The sequence below is a fragment of the Hemitrygon akajei genome, chromosome 8 (assembly GCF_048418815.1).
Source record: "Hemitrygon akajei chromosome 8, sHemAka1.3, whole genome shotgun sequence".
NCBI lineage: Eukaryota > Metazoa > Chordata > Chondrichthyes > Myliobatiformes > Dasyatidae > Hemitrygon > Hemitrygon akajei.
In genome coordinates, this window is record NC_133131.1 from 50,670,966 (window position 1) to 50,696,764 (window position 25,799).

Sequence of the window (25,799 nt, forward strand, 5' to 3'; positions counted from 1 at the left end):
ATCCAATTGCAGAGGGAGGTACAGAGGCCTAGGTTCTGCAGCTTCTCAATCAGGATTGTGGGAATGATGGTATTAAATGCTGAGCTATAGTCGATGAACAGCATCCTGATGCAGGTGTTTGTGTTGTCCAGGTGGTCTAAAGTCATGTAGAGAGCCATTGAGATTGCGTCTGCTGTTGACCTATTGTGGCGATAGACAAATCGCAATGGGTCCAGGACCTTGCTGAGGCAGGAGTTCAGTCTAGCCATGACCTATCTCTCGAAGTATTTCATCACTGTAGATGTGAGTGCTACTGGGCAATTATTGTCTTTTCAAACCATATTTACATTTTTCTACAATTGCAGTTATGCAAGTGGATCTGTCTGCATCAATTGCTGGATAAAGTGGTAAAGCATTTAAAAAGAGAAAGATCCTGTATTCTCATTGTTACTTATCCTACTAAGCCTGGATTGACTTGGAGATGTTATACAGGTGACAGCAACAGCTTTTTTGCTCGTTGTGAAGACTTACAGTAGCCAGGAGCTGCGTTTATTGGGTAGTGTCATGTGGAAGATGTTAATCAGTATGTTAGAGAGCAGACAGTATATTGAAGGGCATAAACAGCCATAGGATGGGGTTAATGTTCCTCACATCTGGCCAGCCCTGTAGAAGACTCACTAAATACCTGGCTATCAACCTATATTTGTTATAAGCATCCACAGGCCAAGGAACCTAACCATACAATATACCTTTAGTTAACTGTGTTCGTCAAATGAAGTGAACACCTCCGTCATGGTCAATGATTTAATCTGTTCGGAAAAGCTCAACCCACAATACAGCACAATGAATTGTGAATTAAAATGACACAGGACGCGAAAGGGTTTCATCTTTCAGTGCCATCTGGGAAGTGCGTTGATTGATTAAAGAGTCTGATTTCAGTACCTCCCTAACACAAAGAAAGGGATGACATCGATATGTCAGGAACAGTGTCCATGTTTGATAGAGTTTTGTTTTGACACACACTACCTTTAGTCACCGCAACTGCACCCTGTCTGTGAAGTATTGCACTGTTTGATGAAGGGCAAATTGAGTTGTGGATTTTGCTTGCATTCTCTTGGGTATGGGGGCAAATAAAGGACCATTGATCTTCAGTCAGAACCATCAGATCAGTATTCCTTGTTATCCAATCCAAACATTCTCAAAGCATGACCCCCCCACAGTCAGAGAGGCAAGTGCAGTCCTGCCTGCACATTATATTGTCAGAAAGTTACAATGGCAGCACAGACAGTACAGGGCAGAGATCTCCCCAGTCTTCACATTGCAGGACTCAGAGGCACGAGCATCGCCATTGAGCCCCAGCTGGAGGAGCAAAGACTTGTAAGTAAGCTTGTAAGTAAGGATGACATTGAGCCAAATGGCAGACAAGGGGAGGTATGCAGTGATGTTTGTGTAAATCCCTTCCAATATTGAGGTGACCAGGGTTCACCATACTTAGCTTCCTAAAGTCCCTGTATGAGACTGCAGGTCTCACCCTGCCCCAGTTACTGGCATTACTATTTGTTTGTCTAGAAGCTGGAAGCTAACATAACTAGTGCAGATCACATCACAGGCTTGGGTCGCCAAGATAGTTGGCCTCTCCTGAGAGCGGTGTGCACACCAGTTGTCCAACTCTCTGGTGCTGTGTGAGAGTGTGGTACCGTCAGAGCAGGGCCGTAGCTGAGCAGGAGGTCTCTGAGTGTCATTTCAGATGGACATTCCAGTATCCCCTGGAGGCAGAGAAAATTTCAACAGAATTGAAAGATCAGAATGGTCATCGACATGTGGAGTAAGAACAGATGGGGGAGATCTTAAATGAATTGTTTGCATTTGTATTCACTCAGGAGACTGGCACAGAGTCTATAGAAGTGAGGGAGAACAACATTAACTTTACACACCCTATACAGATTACAGAGGAGGAGGTGTTTGCTTTCTTGAGGCAAATTAGGGTGGATAAATCCCCAAGGCCTGACAACGTGTTCCCTGAGACCCTGTGGGAGGCAAGTGCAAAAACGGCAGGGGCCAGGCAGAGATATTTAAATTATCCTTAGTGACAGGTGAGGTACCAGAGGATTGGAGGATAGCTAAGGTTCTGCTGTTTAAGAAAAGCTCTAAAAATAAACCAGGAAATAATAGGTTGGTGAGCCTGGCATCAGCAGTAGGAAAGTTATTGGAAGGTATTCTAAGGGAGCCAATGAATGAATATTTGGATAGACAGGGTCTGATTAGGGATACTCAGCATGACTTTGTGTGTGGTAGGTTGTGTCTAACCAATCTTATAGAGCTTTCAGGGTAGTTACCAGGAAAGTTGATGAAGGCCTGGCAGTGGTTGTTGCCTACATAGACATTTAAGAAGTTGGTCAAGAAGGTTCAGTTGCACGGCATTCAAGATGGGGTAGTAAATTTGATTAGACATTGGCTTTGTGCTAGAAGCCAGAGAGTGGTAGCAGATGGAAGTCTCTCTGGCTGAAGGCCTGGTGGAGTCCCAAAAGGATCAGTGCTGGGTCTGTTGTTGTTTGTCATCTATATCAATGATCTGGATGATAATGTGGTTAACTGGATCAGCAGATTTATGGATGTCACCAAAATTAGAGGTGTAGTGGACTGTAAGGAAGACAATCATGGGTTGTAGTGGGATCTGGACCAGCTGGAAAAATGGCAGATGGAATTTAATTCAGACAAATGTGAGGTTTTGCACTTCAGAAGGACCATCCAGGGTAGGTCCCACTCAGTGAATGGTAGGGCACCGAGGCTGCTGTAAAACAGAGGGATCTGGGAATACAGGTCCACCATTCATTGAAAGTGGCATCACAGGTTGATAAGGTCGCAAAGAAAGCTTTTGGCACATTGGCCTTCATGAATCAAAGTACTGAGTACAGGAAATGGGATGTTATGTTGAAGTTGTGTAAGATGTTGGTGAGGCCTAATTTGGACTACTGTATTGTGTGAAATTTTGCAAACCTACCTAAGGAGGGATGTAAATGAGGTTGCAAGCAGGCTTTTTCCACTGAGCTTGGGTGGGACTACAGCTAGAGGTCGTGGGTTAAGAGTGAAAGATGAAAAGTTTAAGGGGAACATGAGGTGAACCTTCTTCACTCTGAGGGCAATGAGAGTGTGCAACTAACTGCAAGTGGTGCATGCAAGCTCAATTTCAAAAGTTTAAGAGAAATTGGGATAAGTACATGGATTGTAAGGGTTTGGAAGGCTATTGTCCTGGTGCAGAGTTGATGGGAGTAGGCAGATTAAATGGTTTGGCACAAACTAGATGGGCTGAAGCACTTGTACCTATGCTGTACTTCTCTATGACTCTCTGCAAAATGGTTATTACTATCACCTGTGCGATGGCTTCAAGTTAATCCGTCAGCATAGGCTGATCGGGAGAATGTGCAGTGTGAACGCAGGATCTTCCTTTCTCTTTTTAAAAGCTGTTAGTTTACCACTTTCTCTAGCAATCAAAGTAGACAGATTCACTTCTGTTACTGTAGTTGTAGAAAATTATAAATATGGTTTGAAAAGACTATAGGGCTACAGCAAAATAACTTTCCCAAGATCATCTCAGCCCTAATGCGATCCTGCCCCAACAACACAGTGTCTCTGCTAAGTACAAACAAGCTCCACTTGTTGAAGATGGGTCTGTGCACCTGTTCTCCAGCAGTACAAGAAAGGGTAACAAAGGCAAGGGGTGCAGACAAATGCGTTGGACAGGAGGAGGGTCGGTTGTCATGGAGATGGACAGCTGAAGATGACGAGTCATATGGATAAAAGGATCCTATTAAAAGCTTTTGTACTTTGATGTTACTTTTTCCCTCTTGGACACTGCTGGGGAAGTCAGGGGATCAACCCTGGTTCAATGAGGACAGAGAGGCCATCAGCAGGCTGGACCATAGCCATCAACACTGAGGATTCTCAGAGCCAATAGATCAGATCAAAACACTGCTGTCCTTCTATAACCAGCTGCAAATGATGCTGGACAAATAAATATCTGTTGAGGTGGGGTGTCGATCCAAGTAGATTTCCATCTTTAACCATGGACACCCCAGCATGTGGATGCCGAAGAAAAGATTGAACAACTGGTCTCCATGTTCAGCTAGAAATTCCATGTAAATGATCCACCTTGGCTTCCTCCTAAAATCACACCATCACAGAACCCAATCTCCGGCCAATCCAGCTCACTCTGCAAGAGAATTGGATATGGTAAAGTCTATTGGACCAATCAATATTCCCACTGTAGCTGGGTTACTCTCCGAGCTAATCCAGTATAGTAGTAACTATCAAACAATGTGGAAAATTGCTCAGGTATGACCTGTTCATAGAAAGAAGGACAAATCCAATCTGGTCAAATACCACCGGCTTGTCTTGCTTTCTCTCTAGCAAGAAAATGGAAGCTGTCAGCAACAACTCCACAAAGTGGCACTTACTCACCAACACTGATCAGGGTTTAATACAATCACTCAGTTCCTGACCTGACCAGAGCCTCAGTCCAACCCTGGGCTAGAGCTGAATTCCAGAGGTGAGGAGAGAGTGACTGTCCTTGACACCAAGGCAGGAATTTCCTGAGCGTGACATCAAACAATCCTGGAAAGATGTAAAGGCTTTCCAAAGCAGGTGCTAAGTGTTCACTGCTGATTACACCATGGCTGATTTCTTTTGTGATTCCTCAGTCAATGAAGCAGTCTGTACCTGTGTTCAATAAGATCCCGATCACATTCAACCATGGCCTGCTAAGTGGCAAGTGACTTTTGCATTATTAAATTGCCAAGCAATCATCACTTCCAACAAGGTTAAGCAGTAAATTGTTTTTTTTATTATTATCACAAGTACCAAGCTACAGTGAAAAATCTGTCTTCCTCACTGTCTATACAGATCCATTCACTACAACAGTGCATTGGAGTAGGACAATGTAAAAGTAATAAGAATACAATGCTAAAGTTGCAGAGCAGACAGACAATAAGGAGCAAGGTCACCACAGGGTAGATTGTAAGGGCAAGAGCCCATCTTAATTCAAGGGGTCCATAAGCTGTCCTTCAGCCTAGTGATATGGGCTTTCAAGCTTTGTATCTTCTCCCCAATGGAAAAGAGAAGAGACAATGTCCGGGGAGGGTGGATGATATTGGCTGCTTTACCAAGGCAGTGAAAAGTCTAATCACTTACCCTTAACTTTCAATCCCTCTCCCATCAATAACCACTGGACAGAAACACAACACTATTAGCTATATGGCTTTCTGAGAGTTAAAGGTTGAGAAATGTACAGTGAGTGACTCACCGCCTGACATCCACACCTTTCCTGTGTCTGCAAAGCACAAAATGGGAATGTGATACAACCTGGTTGATTGTAGGTCCAGCAACAACCAAGGAGCTCAACACAATCTGGGGCAAAGCTGCCCACCGGATTGGCACCCCATCCAACACCTATATATTCATTCACTCCACCATAGGAACAAGGCTGCTATCTACGCAATAAACAGCACTTACTCACCCTGGTTACAGCAACAGCACCTCCGAAACCCAGCACCTATGAACCCAACATCTCCAAAACCCAGCATCTACAAGATCCAGCATATCCGGAACCCAGCACCTCCAAATCCAGCACCTCTACCACCAAGAAAGACAAGGACAATGAGTAAATTGCAACACTACAGACTGCAGGTTCCCATCCTGACTGGGAAATGTATCATTATCACTGGCCCTAAATCCTGGAGCTCCCTCACCAATAGCCCAATGGGGACCCTTTGCCAATAGGACTGCTGGGTCTCACCAGCTCCTCCTCAAGGATAGTTAAAGGTGAGCTATGGAAGTTGACCTTGGTTGTGATGACCAGTTTCTGAATGATGAATACATTTAAAATAACAAACACGAGGAAATCTGCAGATGCTGGAAATCCAAGCAACATTCAGATTTAGATTCAGTTTATTGTCATTTAGAAACCACAAATGCAATGCAGTTAAAAAATACTGGAGGAACTCAGCAAGCCAGGCAGCGTCCATGGAAAAGATGAACAGTTACTGTACAGCATTTGAAACAGAAACTCTTGCAGGCTGGGAAATTCTAGAATAGACTTGTAATCCAGGGCAGGAGAAAGGAACAAAGAAAATATAGCACAGAACAGCATACTTGTTGTGCTGCCTGTTTAACTACTTCAAGATCAATCTAACTCTTCTCTCCTACCAACACACACAAAATACTGGAGGAACTCAGCAGGCCAGGCAGCATCAATGGGAAAGAGTAAACAGTTGGCGTTTTGGTCCGAAACATCGACTGTACTCTTTTCCATAGATGCTCCAGCATTTTGTGTGTGTTGCTCAGTTTTCCAGCATCTGCAGATTTTTGCTTGTGATTGTCTTCCCTCCTACATGGTGTTTCATTTTTCTTTCATCCATGTGCCTCTCTCTCTCTAAGAGTCTCTTAAACGTCCCTAGTAAATCTGCCTCTGTCAGCACACTGGCAGAACTTTCCACACACTCACTACCTTCTCTGTAAAAACACTTCACCTATACTTTCCTCCAATCCCCTTCAAATTTTGCCTCCTTTGATTAGCCATTTCTGATGCGGGAACAAGGCTGTTACTGTTACTGTTTTTTATTTAGAGATACAGCGCGGTAACAGGCCCTTCAGCCCATTGAGTCTGTGCTGCCCACGCTAATTAACCATCTAACCCACATGTGACAGGAAACCAGATTACCCAGAGGAACCCCACGTGATCACAGCGAGAACGCACAAACTCCTTACAGACATGGTGGGATTTGAACGCATGTTGCTGGTGCTGTACTCTAGACTCTTGCTGTCCACTCTACCAAAGTCACTTATCATCTTATGTACCTCTGTTAAGTCACCTTCTATCCTCCTTCTCTCCAAAGAGAAAAGCCCAAGCTTGCTCAACTATTCCCCATAAAGCATGTCCTCGAATCCAGGCAGCACCCTGGTAAGTCTCCTCTACAACTTCTCTAAAGCTACCACAGCCTTCCTATAAAGAGGTGACCAGAACAGAACACAATATTCTAAGTGTGGTCTAACCAGAGATTATTACCATGTGGATCTTTAACTTCATCCTCTGACGAATGAAGGCCAACAACCCATACACTTCTTAATGGTCCTATCAATCTGCACAGCACCTTTGAGCGATTTAAGGACATGGACCCAAAAACACTGTTCCTTCACACTGCTAAGAATCCTAAGAGTTGGTGGGATAAGAAGTCGAAAGAGCAAGCTGTTGCAGGCCTGACAATAATAAGGGTGGTATTAAGGAATGTGTTAGTACAAGGAAATATGTTGGCAAAATGTGAATCTTATTTACACAGTTCAATGAAGGAAATTATTTTACCTGTGAACTAATTGTGGTAACTTAGCTCTGACAATGAACAGACTGTAATACATCAGCTTGGTCTACTAGTTGCCCATCTGTTTCTGAGTGTGACTTCATGTGCTGAAGATTTCAGATCTTTTTTTTGGCAGTGACAGTAAGCCAAGTCTCTTTTTATTTCTCCTAATGTGCCTGTGATATCATCTGAAGAAACTCTGAACAAAATGAAAAGGTTTTTGTTTATGTGGGCTCTTTCCCAAAGTGAGAATGACCTGGCTGAAAGTCAAAACAGAGTCTTGGACAACATTTATCTCTCAGTAAACACCACAAAAATAGAATAAACAGGCAGGCAATGTTTATGAGGATTCTTGTTTTGGGATATTGTTGCCATGTCGCCTTCATGACGAGAGTAATTATACCTTATTTGTTGTCTGGTTTGCTGTAATGTGCCATGGGCGCTGCTGGAGCTGTGCTGGGCACTGTAGAAACGTAGCATCCTTCTTCAATACTGTTCCATTTAAGGCCTCAGAGGAAGGGCACATGATCAGGAACGTTAAGGCAACTGAGACAAGAAAACATCAAACCAAGATATAAAAATCCTAATTCTCAAACCCTCCTGCTGAATTCAGCACAATCAGAAATCACACTGGCAGGACTATAGCTGATAAAGGCTTCCATTACTGGGTGTAGTTATTAACCTTAACTGGGCTTAATGCCAGTACAGGTACGGCCAGAAATAGGACAGGCAAGAGTTTCCAGTGAATCACTGATTAAAGCTCACTGTGAGTGTTGTGTCTATTTCTGACTTTTTGCTATTGGAAGGACATCAGGCCCTTGGATAAGTGATCAATAGTTTTTCCTGAATGAATGAAGACTGTGGTATTTGCTATGGTGGATTAATCATCTCAGAACTGAGCAGGTTAAGAGACCATTCACTAGCCGTGGTCACATGTTGAGGGGTTTCACTACAGTAGATAGGGAAGGGCTATTGCGGATGGTAGGAGGGTCAGTAGGCAGAAGATGCAGACTTCAATAAAAGGAAAAAGACCCAGATTAACGCTGCATTAATCAGAAATGTGCCTTCATGGCTATGTGTTGGAAACAAATCCAACAGTGTTCTACAAAAGCAAAGCATATATCTTCTTATAGAAGGGATATTTGTGGGTCTGTGGGAAAAGTCGGGGGGTGGGGGAGTTGGCTGCCACCCATAGGTGGCCCTTTCAGAGAAGGCAATAAAAGGCTTGGTACTGTCAGGTACACTGATTCCTCCAAATGCCATGGGGAAGAGCGATGGACTTTTTCAATTACTGGACAGGCAATGATTGCTTTCCTTGGAGCAGTGGAGGTTGAGGGGGGGTGTGAGAGAGGTGTACAAAATTATTAGAGGAATAGACAAAGATGAGATAGGAAACCTTTCCAAAAACTGAGGAATCTGAAACTGATTTGACGGAGGTGTACTAGATGATAAGAGGCATAGATCGAGTGGATAGCTAAAGACTTGTTTTCAGGGTGGAAATGGATAATATGTCGGGGTATAATTTTAAGGTGATTGGAGGAAAGTGTAAGTGGCATATCAGAGGGAAGTTTTTAAACACTGAGAGTTGTGGTATTTGACACCCTGCCTGGCTTGGTGATAGAGGCAGAGACATATAGGCCATTTAAGAAACTCTTAGACAGGCACATGGGGAAAAGGAAGATGGAGGGCTATGTAGGAGGGAAGGGTTAGATTGATCTTAGAGTAGGTTAAAAGGTCAGCATAACATTTTGGGCTGAAGGGTCAGCACTGAGCTGTAATATTCTATTTTTGTGTTCTAGATATTAAAGGAAAGGGTTTATGAGAAGGGGCAAGTGGCGTAGAAAGAATCCGTTGAAAAACTTCCTCTGCATCCATTGCCTTATTCAGTCTATAGTCCCCTGTTCCTTGGTAGCTCAAGTGCTTATCCAGATACTTATTAAATGTTGTACTGTCCTCCATCGCCCACTCAGGCAGGGCAATCCAGATTGAACCCACACTCTGGATGGATAGAAACACCCACTGAGTTCAGTGTCACCAGGGCTCCTTGATACCACATACAAGTCATCGATGTTTGGGTCTGCTATTCTCAACTCTTTTCTGATGCTCAGCTCCTTCATCCAAAGTTCAAAGTAAATTTATTGTCACAGTATGTATATGTCACCCTGAGATTCCACACACAACAAAGATGGACAAACAACCAATGTGCCAAAGACAACAAGCTGCACAAATGCAAAAAGAAAAACATAAATAAGTAACGAATAAATATCAAGAAAATTAGATGAAATGTCCTTGAAAGTAAGTCCATAGGTTGTGGTATTGGTTCAGTGTTTGGGCAAGTGGAATTGAGTGAAATTATCTGGTTTGGTTCAAAGGGCAAACCTGCTCTTGAACCTGGAGGTGTGGGTACTGAGGCTCCTGTACCTTCTTCCTGATGGTGGCAGTGAGAGGAGACATGACCTGGATGGTGGGGGTCCTTGATGATGGATGCGGCTTTCCTACAGCAGCATTTCTTGTAGATGTGCTCAGTGGTGGGCAGGGCTTTACCTGTGATGGACTAGGCCATATCCACTACTTTTTGTAGTTTTTCATTTGGGGGTATTGGCGTTTCCATACAGCCATGATGAGACCAATTGGCATGCTCTCCACCATGCATCGTTAGAAGTTTATCAAAGCTTTAGATGACAGGCTGAACCTTTGCAATCTTCTAAGAAACTAGAGGCACTGCTGTGCTTTCTTTGTAATGGTACTTACATGCCAGACACAGGGCAGCTCCTCAGAAGTGATAATGTTCAGGAATTTAGAGTTGCTGACCCTCTGATCCCCTGCTGAGGACTGACTTATGGATGTCTGTTTTCCTTCTCCTGAAGTGAATTATCAGCTCTTTTATTTTGCTGACATTTGTTGTTATGGCACTATTTCAATCCCCCTCCCAGATGCTGATCGTCACCAGCTTTGATTCGGTCAACAATAGTGGTGTTGTCAGCAAACTTAAATATGGCATCGGAGCTGTGCTTAGCCTCACGGTCATAAGTGTAAATCGAGTAGAGCAGGGGATGTTAAAGGAGTGACTGAGGTCTCCAAATTATCTAGTCAATTCAAACTGAACTTAGTTTATTGAATGTCCCTTGGTAACTTTGTCAATGACACTTCCCTCAGATGATGACTGGGAACAAACTGCAATAATTACCAGGAATGGGGCTGCCCTAAAAGGTCCCACTTTTCTGGATCGAGATCCGTGTTGTAACTGCTCTGTTTCAGCTGAGGACTGCTAGTTCTAGAATACCAGCCTTTAGTACTACATCCTGTACCCGTGCTATGTTCAGAACTTGCAGTATTTTTTGAATTGAGGAAGTTCAATTCATCTTCAGCCTCACTCTTGTCTTTGGAATCCATATACAGGCCTCACTGTGGGAGCCTTCTCCTCTCCATGCTGGTTCAGCTGTCCAGCTCCATTTCCCACTGTCATCTGATCCCACGGTCAATGAGATGCATGGTTCTCTCCATTGCAGGCTGTTTCCTATTAGACAAAAGGATTAGTAAATTATTCAAGATTCGAGATTGGTTAATGGTACTAATTTATTTATTGAGATAGAGCATGGAATAGGTCCTCTTGGCCCTTCGAGACACACCACCCAGCAACTGCTGACTTAACCCTAGCCTAATCAAGGGAGAATGTACAACAACCTAGTAACCTACTAACCTTTGTACTGTGGGAGGAAACTGGAGCCCCCGGAGGAAACCCTTGCATTCCACGGGGAGAATGTACTGACTCTACAGATAACGCTGGAATTGAACTCTGAATTCTGAAATCCTCACACACTTACCGCTACACTACTGTGTGCCCAACCCATACACAAGTGCAAAGGAGAGCGAAATAATTATTGCTCTGGATCTGATGCAGTACAAAAATAAATCACAAAAGATAAAGAACATAATGTAGTGTTCTCGTGCAGGTATAGGAACTCTGAACTAAACACCGAGGTAAACCGTAGTCAATGAAGGCATGATCACAGTAAGATTAACCGTTTACTGTTCACTCTTCCATATGACTGAAAACTGCTGATAAAACAATACAAAATATATACAGTATTTGTTTCCTTCTTGGCATCACATTTACATCTAAAGTTCCCACATCTCACCACTAACTCTGGACCCATTCCCTGCACACTAGCTATGTGCTAACAGAGAGAAAAAAAATGACTGGAAACTTACTTAGAGCCTGCATCTATTCTTGTCCAAGCCGGTTGAGTCAAAGCTGGACCACTCTAACATTGTTGCACTCTGACAATATCCTCTCCGTGTACACCTCCTTTCTTTTTATTGGCTCAAACAATGACTCACTCCCAATGAGACTTGCAGTTTTCAAATAGACACGACTTAGAACCATAGAACCATAGAACACTACAGCACAGTACAGGCCCTTCAGCCCTCCATGTTGTGCCGACCATATAATCCTTAAAAAAAAGTACTAAACCCACACTACCCCATAACCCTCCATTTTTCTTTCATCCATGTGCCTGTCCAAGAGGCTCTTAAGTACCCCTAATGTTTTAGCCTCCACCACCATCCCTGGCAAGTCATTCCAGGCACTCACAACCCTCTGTGTAAAAAAAAAACTTACCCCTGATGTCTCCCCTAAACTTCCCTCCCTTAATTTTGTACATATGCCCTCTGGTGTTTGCTATTGGTGCCCTGGGAGACAGGTACTGACTATCCACCCTATCTATGCCTCTCATAATCTTGTAGACCTCTATCAAGTCCCCTCTCATTCTTCTACGCTCCAAAGAGAAAAGTCCCAGCTCTGCTAACCTTGCTTCATATGACTTGTTCTCCAAACCAGGCAACATCCTGGTAAATCTCCTCTGCACCCTCTCCATAGCTTCGTGACCAGAATTGAACACAATACTCTAAGTGTGGTCTCACCAGAGATTTGTAGAGTTGCAACATGACCTCTCTACACTTGAACTCAATCCCCCTGTTAATGAAGCCTAGCATCCCATAGGCCTTCTTAACTACCCTATCAACCTGTGCAGCGACCTTGAGGGATGTATGGATTTGAACCCCAAGGTCCCTTTGTTCATCCACACTCTTAAGTAACTGATCATTAATCCTGTACTCAGTCTTTTGGTTTGCCCTTCCAAAATGCATCACCTCACACTTATCTGGATTGAACTCCATCTGCCATTTTTCTGCCCAACTCTGCAGCCTGTCTATATCCTCTTGTAACCTTCAACAACCTACAGCTCCATCCACAACTCCTCCAATCTTCGTGTCATCCGCAAACTTACTCACCCATCCTTCCACCTCTACATCCAGGTCATTTATAAAAATCACAAATAGCAGGGGTCCCAGGACAGATCCCTGCGGCACTCCACTAGTCACGGATCTCCAGGCAGAATACTTCCCTTCCACAACTACCCTCTGCTTTCTTCCTATAAGCCAATTTTTTATCCAAACAGCCAAGGTTCCACTTATCCCATACCTCATGACTTTCTGGATGAGTCTCCCATGAGGGACCTTGTCAAATGCCTTGCTAAAGTCCATGTGGACCACATCCACTGCCCTACCCTCATTAATTTATTTTGTTACCTCTTCAAAAAACTCAATCAGTCTCGTGAGGCACGATCTTCCCTTCACAAAGCCATGTTGACTATCCATGAGTAGACTGTACTTCTCCAAATGCTCGTAGATCCTATCCTTAAGAATCCTTTCCAGTAGTTTGCAGACCACTGGAGTAAGACTCACCGGTCTATAGTTCCCAGGTTTCTCCCTATTACCTTTTTTAAACAAGGGAACTACATTTGCCATTCTCCAGTCCTCCAGCACTTCCCCTGCAGTCAAAGAGGATTCAAAGATCATAGCTAATGCTCCAGCGATCTCTTCTCTCAATTCCCACAACAAGCTGGGGTGTATCATATCCAGTCCAGGGTATTTATCAATCTTGATGTTTTTAAGAAGATCCTGCACTACTTCTTCCTTAACCTCCACATTGTCCAGCACACAGGCCTGCTCTATTTTGACCTCATCCTGATCAAGATCCTTTTCCCTTGTGAATAATGAAGCAAAGTATTCATTTAGGACCTCCCCAACCTCCTCCACCTCCAGGCACATGTTGCCCTCTTTATTCTTTTGCGGTCCCACCTTTGTTCTCGTCATCCTCCTGTTCTTCACATATGCATTGAACGCCTTGGGGTTCTCCTTAATCCTACATGCCAAGGCCTTCTCATGCACCCTTTGAGCTCTTGCAGTTTTTAAATATTTAAAAAAAATTTAATATTAGGAGGATGAATAAAAATTGAAATCCTCAGCTGGTTAGGCAGCACCTGTTGAGAGAGAATTAAAGCTGATGCTTCAGGTTGACGAATTTCCATCATAACCAGGAGAAGCTACAGATAAAATAAATTTTCAGAGGAGGAGAAAGGGGCAGAGAATGAAAGGGCTGGCTATGTGACTAGCTAGAAGGCAGGTGATTAAAACCCTAAATTGATGACATTGTAGAGTGATGGAGATAGGAATGGGACATCATTGGTTCAGGATCAAAGAAACATAAGTAGAGACTGCTGAGCTTTCTCAGGGAGAGTTGTGTTGTGAAGACTGAAATGTGTCGAATGGAGAGATCAGATGCTGTTCCTGAAAATCAACTTGAGCATCAGTTGGGGAGTGAGCCTGGAATAGGACGGAGGCTCATAAGTAATTGAGTTCAGGAGCTCAGGTTCACCCTTGAGGTTTGAATGAAGGTGCTTTGAAAGTGACTACCCAGTCTGTGTTTGGGCACCCCACTGCAATGAGACAACATCAAAAGTAGCAAAAGCAGTTGTTAATTTTCTCAGTCAATAAGGTCCTGAGTGGTGGCCTGGGAGGAGTGAAAGGGCTGGGGTTATAATCTTCCGTACTTGCATTGAGGGAGGTCAGCAGAAGGGGAGGAGTGTTGTGTATGTTTGGTTCAGGCATCAGAGAGGATGAGAGGAAGGCCAGAAAAGCTGTGGTGCAGAGTGGAGAGCACTGTCAGTAGTAAGTGTCGAACGTTCTGGCTGGTGGGTGGAAACGTCAGTGGAAATAACAGAACTCCTGTCTGAAATGCTACAGCAGTTCTGGAAGGTAGGGTGACACAATGGACACAGTGGGCAGCATTCTAAATAAGACTAAGGTAGTTCTAGCTGAGGAGAGGGTACATTCTGGAAATGCAGGGCAGGACAGAAGCACGGGGACAACGGAAGCAAGTCCCTGTGCCTTTGAGTGTCTGTCCATCTCTATCCTCAGGCTCCAGCAGTGCTCATGGACTTCTGCCAGAGTGCCGAATCTCTGGAACTCTTTGTTCCACAGGGTTTCGGAGGAGGGATCATTGGCTATTTAAAGAGGAACATCAGAGAATGAAGGGGTATGGGGGAATAGCACAGAAGGTTTGAGACCACCATAGATAATATTTAATGGAAGGCCAGGTTTTAGGGGCCTAATGTCCCACCCCTGTTCCTATTTTGTTGTGGTCTTACATCAACATAAACTCAAGGAGCAAGGCTTGATCTGAAGGAGGTGGTGTGGTGAACTACATATTCCTGTCTGGACACGCCCCCCCCGCTGACTGCTCCTGTGGCTCCTCCCACAGACCCCGGTATAAAGGTGATGGAGGTCTGAGCCCGGCCTCTCAGTCTCCAGGATGTAGTATGGTGGTCACTCACTGCTCGTTCCTTCTTCCAGTCAATAAAAGCCGATACCTCGCTTTTACGTCTCAGAGTGAGTTATTGATGGTGCATCAGGTGGGTAGGTGGAAGAGTGGTGGAAATAGCTGAGGGAGTTGGTAGGATGTTGTTAATGATGGATGCTGGCCCATTGGTCGAAAGGTAGTAGGAGAAATTGAGGAAAGGAAGAAGGATGGACCCTGTGAAAGTGAGGAAATTGTGGGAAGTGGAAGCAAAGTTAAAGAGTTCTTCAGTTCATGACACTGCTGATAGATCAGTGAACTATGGAGGAAGCTGAATAGGAGTGGAGAAAGCTCCACCATAAGTTCTAAAGTGACAGACTCAACTCAAAGCAGAGGGCTTCCAAAAATGGCACTGTTCATCAGGAGGAAGTGAGTGGAATCAAAGGAGAAGTTATCATTCCATGTAAGAACAATCTCAGTAATGGGGAAGTGAGAGGTGCTGGATGTGGGCAGATTGACTTTCGTTCAAGGAAGTAGAGGGCTCCTGGGGAGACCAGCTGGGAAGCGGAGGCACAGAAAGCTTGGAGAAAATCACAGTAAAATGCAGGAGAGACGGAGGGGAGAGCGCTGGGTGGCGGTGGATCTGGGCTAGAAAGATTTTTATACTGTGGTGAAGCTCTCTGGCTTCTGGATCTTGGGAAATGTGTTGTGTGGGGTTAGAACCACTGCTTGATAATTGTAAAACGTCATTTCTGGGAGAGTACTAAGTAGGAGGCATGTAGATGATTTCAGGCTGTAATCTTACCTGGTGTTTCAGACTACTATATTAAAACATATGAACTTTGCTTGCGACGGATAATGATGAAGTGCTCAATCAGATAGTGGCTGTCACCCCTCTCGGGTTTCCAGTGTCTGTGCTAATTATCAAAGGTCACAACTGATTGCTGTATTCTGAATCAGACTGTCTTTGCAACCTAAAGTTTATGACTGAATAAACCGAGGGTGGATTCTACACTTACACCATGAAGCTGTTCAGTATGATCTGTTCCTGTCTGAGCTGTTGCAGAGAATCGGTTGTGTACTGGAGAGTCTTTCAATGTACAATTTATAGAAGTGGGAGAAGGACAGATAACGCCTGGGCAGTCTCTTTACTTCATATGTCAACATGAATCATGAGACCTTCAGAAATTATCACCATTTCTCCATAGATCGATGGTGTTACTGCATTTGAAATCGTTTTCAGCAGATAAATTATTTACTGACAGCCCATAACTTGACAATGGATTTTTAAAGGTCTTTCAAACTTTTCCTGTGTTCTCCAGTCACTCATAAAGCATAGAAACAGGCTCTTTGGCTCAATAGGCCTAGGCCAACCACAAACCCTGCCTAGCTTATTCTATTTGCCCACAATTTGGCTGATATCATTCTAAACATTTCATATCTATGTACCAGTCCAAGTGGACTTTTTTAATGTTGTTAATGTACCTGCCTCATTCTCTGGCAGCTTGTTCCTTATACTGGACACAATCCGAGTGAAGAAGTTGCCCCTCGTGTTCCTATTAAATCTCTACTCCCCCACTTTAAATTGATGCCCTCTAGTTCTTGATTCCCTCACCCTGGGAAAAAGATGAATGCAGTCACCCTCACTATGCCCCTCATGACTTTACACACTCCATTGTAGGAGTCCCAACCTGTTCAGCCATCCTTAACCAAGACTATTGAGTCCTGGCAATATTCTCATAATTCTTAGTTGCATCTTTCCTGTGGGAAAATATCCAATGTTCTAACTCCCTATGAGGAAGATGGAGATACAGAGCAGGCTCATTCCACGCACTTGCTCAGGTAGCAGGAGAGGCTGTGGGGGATTAGCAAATCTCTCAGAGGCAGGGATTGATAAGTTATAGGACCTGACATCATGTGTTGAAGTTCAGACCAAATATAGGTGATCTTCAACATAAATCTGATGGATAGAGCTTCTTCTAGAAGAATGGAAACAGGAAGTGCTCAGAGCTGTGGTAAGGAAAGAACTGAATTCTTGCAGGATATGTTTATGGCATTAGGAACCTATACACAAGGTCATCAAGACCAAGGGTCTAAATTGGATTATAGGAAGGGGAAATCAGGATAACTGTCCCCCAGCCCTCATTGATGGGTTAGAGATGGTAAGGATGAGCAGTTTCAAGTTCCTGGGAGTCAATATCTCAGAATTCTATTCTGGGCCCAACACATTGATGCATTCACAAGCAAGGCATGCCAACAGCTCTACTTCACTATAAACACCAGATGCTGAATGTGCAAAGCGACACACACAAAATGCTGGAGGTCAGGCAGCATCTATGGAAATGAATAAAGCAGCTGATGTTTTGGGCTGAGGCGCTTCTTCAGGACTGGAAAGGAAGGGGGTGGGGGGAGACACCAGAATAAAATGGTGGGGGTAGGGGATGGAGGATAGTGAGAAGGTGATAGGTGAACCAAAGTGGGTTGGAAAGAAAAAGGGCTGGAGAGAAAGGAATCTGATAGGAGAAGAGTGGGCCACAGGAGAAAGGGAAGGAGAAGGGGACCCAGGGGGAGGTGATAGGCAGGTGAGAAGAGGTAAGGGGCCAGAGTGGGGAATAGAAGAAGAGGGGAGGAGGAGGGATTTTTTTTTTCACCAGAAGAATTCAATATTCATTTTTTTAATATATTGGTGAGACCCAACGCAGACTGGGAGACTGTTTCGCTGAACACCTACGCTCTGTCCACCAGAGAAAGCAGGATCTCCCAGTGGCCACACATTTTAATTCCACGTCCCATTCCCATTCTGATATGTCTATCCATGGCCTCCTCTATTGTCAAAATGAATTCACACTCAGGTTGGAGGAACAACACCTTATACACCTTATATAGTCTGACATCGGTGGTGGGGAAAATGCTAGAGTCGGTCATCAAAGATGTGATAACAGCACATTTGGAAAGAGGTGAAATCATCGGACAAAGTCACTATGGATTTGTGAAAGGAAAATCATGTCTGACAAATCTTATAGAATTTTTTGAAGATGTAACTAGTAGAGTGGATAGGGGAGAGCCAGTGGATGTGGTATATTTAGATTTTCAAAAGGCTTTTGACAAGGTCCCACATAGGAGATTAGTGTGCAAACTTAAAGCACATGGTATTGGGGGTATGGTATTGATGTGGATAGAGAATTGGTTGGCAGACAGGAAGCAAAGAGTTGGAGTAAACGGGACCTTTTCAGAATGGCAGGCAGTGACTAGTGGGGTACCGCAAGGCTCAGTGCTGGGACCCCAGTTGTTTACAATATATATTAATGATTTAGACGAGGGAATTAAATGCAGCATCTCCAAGTTTGCGGGTGACACGAGGCTGGGCGGCGGTGTTAGCTGTGAGGAGGATGCTAAGAGGATGCAGGGTGACTTGGATAGGTTAGGTGAGTGGGCAAATTCATGGCAGATGCAATTTAATGTGGATAAATGTGAGGTTATCCACTTTGGTTGCAAGAACAGGAAAACAGATTATTATCTGAACGGTGGCCGATTAGGAAAAGGGGAGGTGCAACGAGACCTGGGTGTCATTGTACGCCAGTCATTGAAGGTGGGTATGCAGGTACAGCAGGCAGTGAAAAAGGCAAATGGTATGTTGGCATTCATAGCAAAAGGATTTGAGTACAGGAGCAGGGAGGTTCTACTGCAGTTGTACAAGGCCTTGGTGAGACAGCACCTAGAGTATTGTGTGCAGTTTTGGTCCCCTAATCTGAGGAAAGACATTCTTGTCATAGAGGGAGTACAGAGAAGGTTCACCAGATTGATTTCTGGGATGGCAGGACTTTCATATGAAGAAAGACTGGATCGACTAGGCTTATACTCACTGGAATTTAGAAGATTGAGGGGGGATCTTATTGAAACGTATAAAATTCTAAAGGGATTGGACAGGCTAGATGCAGGAAGATTTTTCCGATGCTGGGGAAGTCCAGAATGAGGGGTCACAGTTTAAGGATAAAGGGGAAGCCTTTTAGGACAGAGATGAGGAAAAACGTCTTCACACAGAGAGTGGTGAATCTGTGGAATTCTCTGCCACAGGAAACAGTTGAGGCCGGTTCATTGGCTATATTTAAGAGGAAGTTAGATATGGCCCTTGTGGCTAAAGGGATTGGGGGTATGGAGAGAAAGCAGGTACAGGGTTCTGAGTTGGATGATCAGCCATGATCATACTGAATGGCAGTGCAGGCTCAAAGGGCCGAATGGCCTACTCCTGCACCTATTTTCTATGTTTCTATGTTTCTATATACCGGCTGGGTAGCCTCCAACCTGATGGCATGAACATTGACTTCTCTAACTTCCGTTAATGCCCCTCCTCACCTTTTTACCCCATCCCTGACATATTTAGTTGTTTGCCTGTTCTCCATCTCCCTCTGGTGCTCCCCCCCCCCTTTCTTTCGCCCGAGGCCTCCCGTCCCATGATCCTTTCCCTTCTCCAGCTCTGTATCACTTTCGCCAATCACCTTTCCAGCTCCTAGCTTCATCCCACCCCCTTCGGTCTTCTCCTATCATTTCGCATTTCTCCCTCCCCCCACTACTTTCAAATCTCTTATTATCTTTCCTTTCAGTTAGTCCTGACGAAGGGTCTCGGCCCGAAATGTCAACAGTGCTTCTCCTTATAAATGCTGCCTGGCCTGCTGTGTTCCAACAGCATTTTGTGTGTGTTGTTGTTTCAATATTCATGCCATCAGGTTGGAGACTATCCAAATGGAATATAAGGTGCTGTTCCTAAGGGTAATCTCATATTGACACAAGAGTAGGCCCTGGACAAGCATGTGCTCAATTCTTGTCGCCTCACTACAGGAAGGACATAGAAACCATAGAAAGGGTGCAGAGGAGATTTACAAGGATGTTGCCTGGATTGGGGAGCATGCCTTATGAGAATAGGTTGCGTGAACTTGGCCTTTTCTCCTTGGAACGACGGAGGATGAGCGGTGACCTGATAGAGGTGTACAAGATGATGAGAGGCATTGATTGTGTGGATAGTCAGAGGCTTTTTCCCAGAGTTGAAATGGCTAGCACGAGAGGGCACAGTTTTAAGGTGCTGGGGAGTAGGTACACAGGAGATGTCAGGGGTAAGTTGTTTACGTAGCGAGTGGTGAGTGCGTGGAATGGGCTTCCGGTGACAGTGGTGGAGGCGGATACGATAGGGTCTTTTAAGAGATTCTTGTAGAGGTACATGGAGCTTAGAAAAGTAAAGGGCTATGGGTAACCCTAGGTAATTTCTAAGGTAAGGTCATGTTCAGCACAGCTTTGTGGGCCAAAGGGCCTGTATTGTGCTGTAGGCCTTCTATGTTTCTAAGTTAGAATGGGAATGGGAATTAATATCTTTGGCCACTGCCAAGTTCCGCTTTTGGCGGATGGAGTGGAGATGCTCAATGAAACGGTTCCCAAATTTACGATGGAGGCCACATCAGGAGCACTGGACACAATGGACGACCCCATAAGATATGCAGGTGAAGTGTTGCTTCACCTGGAAGGACTGTTTGGGGCCCTGAATGGAGGCAACGGAAGAGGTGAATGGGCAGATGTCGCACTTTGGCCACTTGCAGGGATGTGGCAGGAAGGAGATTAGTGAGGAGTTATACTTAATTAGTTATTTAAGGAGATTTTATATGTCCAAAAGACTCCAGCAAATTTCTACAGGTATACGGTGGAGAGGATTCTCACTGGTTGCATCACTACTTGGTCTGGAGACTCCAGTGTGAAAGTGCGTTGTAGATTCAGACAGCCTTGTCACAGGCACACACCTCCCTACTATAGAGGAAAACTGCAAAAGTCAGTGCCTTAAGAAAGCAGCATCCATCATTAAGGACCCTCATCAGCTGGGAAATACCGTCTTCTCATTACTACCATCAGGGAGGAGGTACTAGAGTCTGAAATCCTGGGAAATACCCTCTTCTCATTATTACCATCCGGGAGGAGGTACTGGAGTCTGAAGATCCACACTCAGCATTTTAGGAACAGCTTCTTCCCTTCCACCACCAGATTTGTGAATGGTCGATGAACCTATGAACACAACCTTGTACATTGTCTTTTACTCTATTTATGTACTTTTGTAGCTTATAGCATTTTTATATATTGCAATGTACTGCTTGCCGCAAAACAACAAATTTCATGTGATATGGCAGTACTAATAAGCCTGATTCTGAAATCCTGGATTCTAAATTGGGAGCAGGAGTTCATCATTAGTGGCAAGAGAGCTTTCCCGCTCATCCATCAATTTTGAAAATACGGAATTAAAAGAGTCAGTTCTGGAAGCACTCAGCTGGTCAGGAGGGTCCCTGGAGGGGAAATAGGATTAATGCTTCAGGTGGATGGGAAATGAAAAAGCAAGTTACTTTTAATCAGTAGAGAGGCTGAAGAGGATGAAGAAAGTCTTTGTGGAGGCACAAGAGATGATAGATGTTGGAATCTGGAGCAACACGTGATGCTGGAGGAACTCTGTGGGCTGGGCAGATTCTGTGGAGGGAACTGGACAGTCGATGTTTCTGATCAGGTCCAGATGACTCAAGATGTTGACTATCCACTCCTCTCTACAGATGCTGCCTGCCCCCACCCTCCAGGAAGGACTGCAGCCTGAAGCATTAACTCTTCACTGATACTGCTTGACCTGCTGAGAGGTTCCAAGTTTTGTGTTTTATTTAGGATCTCCAACATCCGTATTTCTTTGATTTATAATTTGGATTTCAACACTTTGTCAAAGGAATGGTGTCAGGATGAGGAATTCCTTAATGTAAAGCACAGTTAACTGTCCTGAATTTAAAAAGAAATAACACTGGCTGGAATAAAAAAATTCCATTAACACAGGATGAGGTTTACTGGGGGTTAAAGGTGTCATGGCTAGAGAAAGCTAATTAAAGCTGGCTTGATTGTGAGGTTATGGGAGCAATCATAATGGAAAGATCAAAGCAGAATACAAGGTAAAGTAAAAGTAAAGAGCAGGATAAGCTAAGAGAGAATTACGCTTAACATCGGTGCCCCACAAGGTTGTGTCCACAACCCTCTACCCCTTATGTTCTCTCAACCGCGTGGCTGGATTATGCTCACAGTATGCAGATGAAATCACCGTAGTGGGCTGTATCTCAAACAACAATGAGTCAGACTACAGAAGGAACCGTGAGGCCCGTTCACTTGTATATTGGTAACCAAGGAGTTGCTCAGAGTAGGTGGATCCCAGGGGTGTCAAACTGTAGCTGTGGGCGAAATGGTGGTGCAGCAGGTCATACTGCTGCCTCCCAGCTTGAGTGATCCAGGTACTCTGCCCCCTCTGTGTGGAGTTTCTGTATTCCCCTGTGACCACGTGGCTGCGTCTGCTTGCTCACACAGCCCGTCAGTGGGCTGGTTTGCCTCTTTACTATGGTAACAGGATGCTTTCAGATCAGGTCATGCCTCTGCCGTACAGCTCTGGGGTACAGGGGCTAGCGACCCTTGTGCCTGTTCTATTGCTGAGCAGCAGTGAACCATCTGATTGGTCCATCAGATTTCTCTTTGGAAACTAATTAACTTGATCAGCATTTCTGATCTGGCTATTGTTCACGATTGCACTTAATAAAAAAAATGGCTTTCAGATCAGTGAGTGTTGACGAACTGTGAAAGGGGCCATTAACCCAGTGAAGAAAAAGGTGACACTGGATACCCATTGCCTGATTTTATGTTGTAACCTCCAAAACGATTATCCTCATCTGCGTTTTCAGCCTTCTACTCTACTCCCTCTACACTCACGGCTGCATGGCCAAACTCCTCCCTGTACACTCACGACCCTGTGCCCACTCTACTCCCTGTACACTCACGACCATGTGCCCACTCTACTCCCTGTACACTCACGACCATGTGCCCACTCTACTCCCTGTACACTCACGACCATGTGCCCACTCTACTCCCTGTACACTCACGACCATGTGCCCACTCTACTCCCTGTACACTCACGACCATGTGCCCACTCTACTCCCTGTACACTCACGACCATGTGCTCACTCTACTCCCTGTACACTCACGACCATGTGCCCACTCTACTCCCTGTACACTCACGACCATGTGCTCACTCTACTCCCTGTACACTCACGACCATGTGCTCACTCTACTCCCTGTACACTCACGACCATGTGCCCACTCTACTCCCTGTACACTCACGACCATGTGCTCACTCTACTCCGTGTACACTCACGACCATGTGCCCACTCTACTCCCTGTACACTCATGACCATGTGCTCATCTACTCCCTGTACACTCACGACCATGTGCCCACTCTACTCCCTGTACACTCACGACCATGTGCTCACTCTACTCCCTGTACACTCACGACCATGTGCTCACTCTACTCCCTGTACACTCACGACCATGTGCTCACTCTACTCCCTGTACACTCACGACCATGTGCCCACTCTACTCCCTGTACACTCATGACCATGTGCTCACTCTACTCCCTGTACACTCATGACCATGTGCCCACTCTACTCCCTCTAGACTCACGGCTGCATGGCCAAACTCCTCCCTGTACACTCACGACCGTGTGCCCACTCTACTCCCTGTACACTCACGACCATGTGCTCACTCTACTCCCTGTACACTCACGACCATGTGCCCACTCTACTCCCTGTACACTCACGACCATGTGCCCACTCTACTCCCTGTACACTCACGACCATGTGCTCACTCTACTCCCTGTACACTCACGACCATGTGCCCACTCTACTCCCTGTACACTCACGACCATGTGCCCACTCTACTCCCTGTACACTCACGACCATGTGCCCACTCTACTCCCTGTACACTCACGACCATGTGCTCACTCTACTCCCTGTACACTCACGACCATGTGCCCACTCTACTCCCTGTACACTCACGACCATGTGCCCACTCTACTCCCTGTGCACTCACGACCATGTGCCCACTCTACTCCCTGTACACTCACGACCATGTGCCCACTCTACTCCCTGTACACTCACGACCATGTGCTCACTCTACTCCCTGTACACTCACGACCATGTGCCCACTCTACTCCCTGTACACTCACGACCATGTGTCCACTCTACTCCCTGTACACTCACGACCATGTGCTCACTCTACTCCCTGTACACTCACGACCATGTGCTCACTCTACTCCCTGTACACTCACGACCATGTGCTCACTCTACTCCCTGTACACTCACGACCATGTGCCCACTCTACTCCCTGTACACTCACGACCATGTGCTCACTCTACTCCCTGTACACTCACGACCATGTGCTCACTCTACTCCCTGTACACTCACGACCATGTGCTCACTCTACTCCCTGTACACTCACGACCATGTGCTCACTCTACTCCCTGTACACTCATGACCATGTGCCCACTCTACTCCCTCTAGACTCACGGCTGCATGGCCAAACTCCTCCCTGTACACTCACGACCGTGTGCCCACTCTACTCCCTGTACACTCACGACCATGTGCTCACTCTACTCCCTGTACACTCACGACCATGTGCTCACTCTACTCCCTCTAGACTCACAGCTGCATGGCCAAACTCCTCCCTGTACACTCACGACCGTGTGCCCACTCTACTCCCTGTACACTCACGACCATGTGCTCACTCTACTCCCTGTACACTCACGACCATGTGCCCACTCTACTCCCTGTACACTCACGACCATGTGCTCACTCTACTCCCTGTACACTCACGACCATGTGCCCACTCTACTCCCTGTACACTCACGACCATGTGCCCACTCTACTCCCTGTACACTCACGACCATGTGCCCACTCTACTCCCTGTACACTCACGACCATGTGCTCACTCTACTCCCTGTACACTCACGACCATGTGCCCACTCTACTCCCTGTACACTCACGACCATGTGCCCACTCTACTCCCTGTACACTCACGACCATGTGCCCACTCTACTCCCTGTACACTCACGACCATGTGCCCACTCTACTCCCTGTACACTCACGACCATGTGCTCACTCTACTCCCTGTACACTCACGACCATGTGCTCACTCTACTCCCTGTACACTCACGACCATGTGCCCACTCTACTCCCTGTACACTCATGACCATGTGCTCACTCTACTCCCTGTACACTCACGACCATGTGCTCACTCTACTCCCTGTACACTCATGACCATGTGCCCACTCTACTCCCTCTAGACTCACGGCTGCATGGCCAAACTCCTCCCTGTACACTCACGACCGTGTGCCCACTCTACTCCCTGTACACTCACGACCATGTGCTCACTCTACTCCCTGTACACTCACGACCATGTGCTCACTCTACTCCCTCTAGACTCACAGCTGCATGGCCAAACTCCTCCCTGTACACTCACGACCGTGTGCCCACTCTACTCCCTGTACACTCACGACCATGTGCTCACTCTACTCCCTGTACACTCACGACCATGTGCCCACTCTACTCCCTGTACACTCACGACCATGTGCCCACTCTACTCCCTGTACACTCACGACCATGTGCTCACTCTACTCCCTGTACACTCACGACCATGTGCCCACTCTACTCCCTGTACACTCACGACCATGTGCCCACTCTACTCCCTGTACACTCACGACCATGTGCCCACTCTACTCCCTGTACACTCACGACCATGTGCTCACTCTACTCCCTGTACACTCACGACCATGTGCCCACTCTACTCCCTGTACACTCACGACCATGTGCCCACTCTACTCCCTGTACACTCACGACCATGTGCCCACTCTACTCCCTGTACACTCACGACCATGTGCCCACTCTACTCCCTGTACACTCACGACCATGTGCTCACTCTACTCCCTGTACACTCACGACCATGTGCCCACT

At 45.6% G+C, this 25,799-nt stretch overlaps 1 long non-coding RNA gene across 1 annotated transcript in view; it reads left to right on the top strand.

Annotated features, from left to right (window-relative positions):
- The first annotated feature begins 1,245 nt into the window (after window positions 1-1,245).
- LOC140731416 (uncharacterized) overlaps window positions 1,246-25,799 on the top strand; it is a 132,545-nt gene continuing 107,991 nt past the window's right edge. Inside the window, exon 1 of the long non-coding RNA XR_012099814.1 lies at window positions 1,246-1,356. This is a non-coding gene — a long non-coding RNA (uncharacterized lncRNA). The remainder of the gene's footprint in view (window positions 1,357-25,799) is intronic.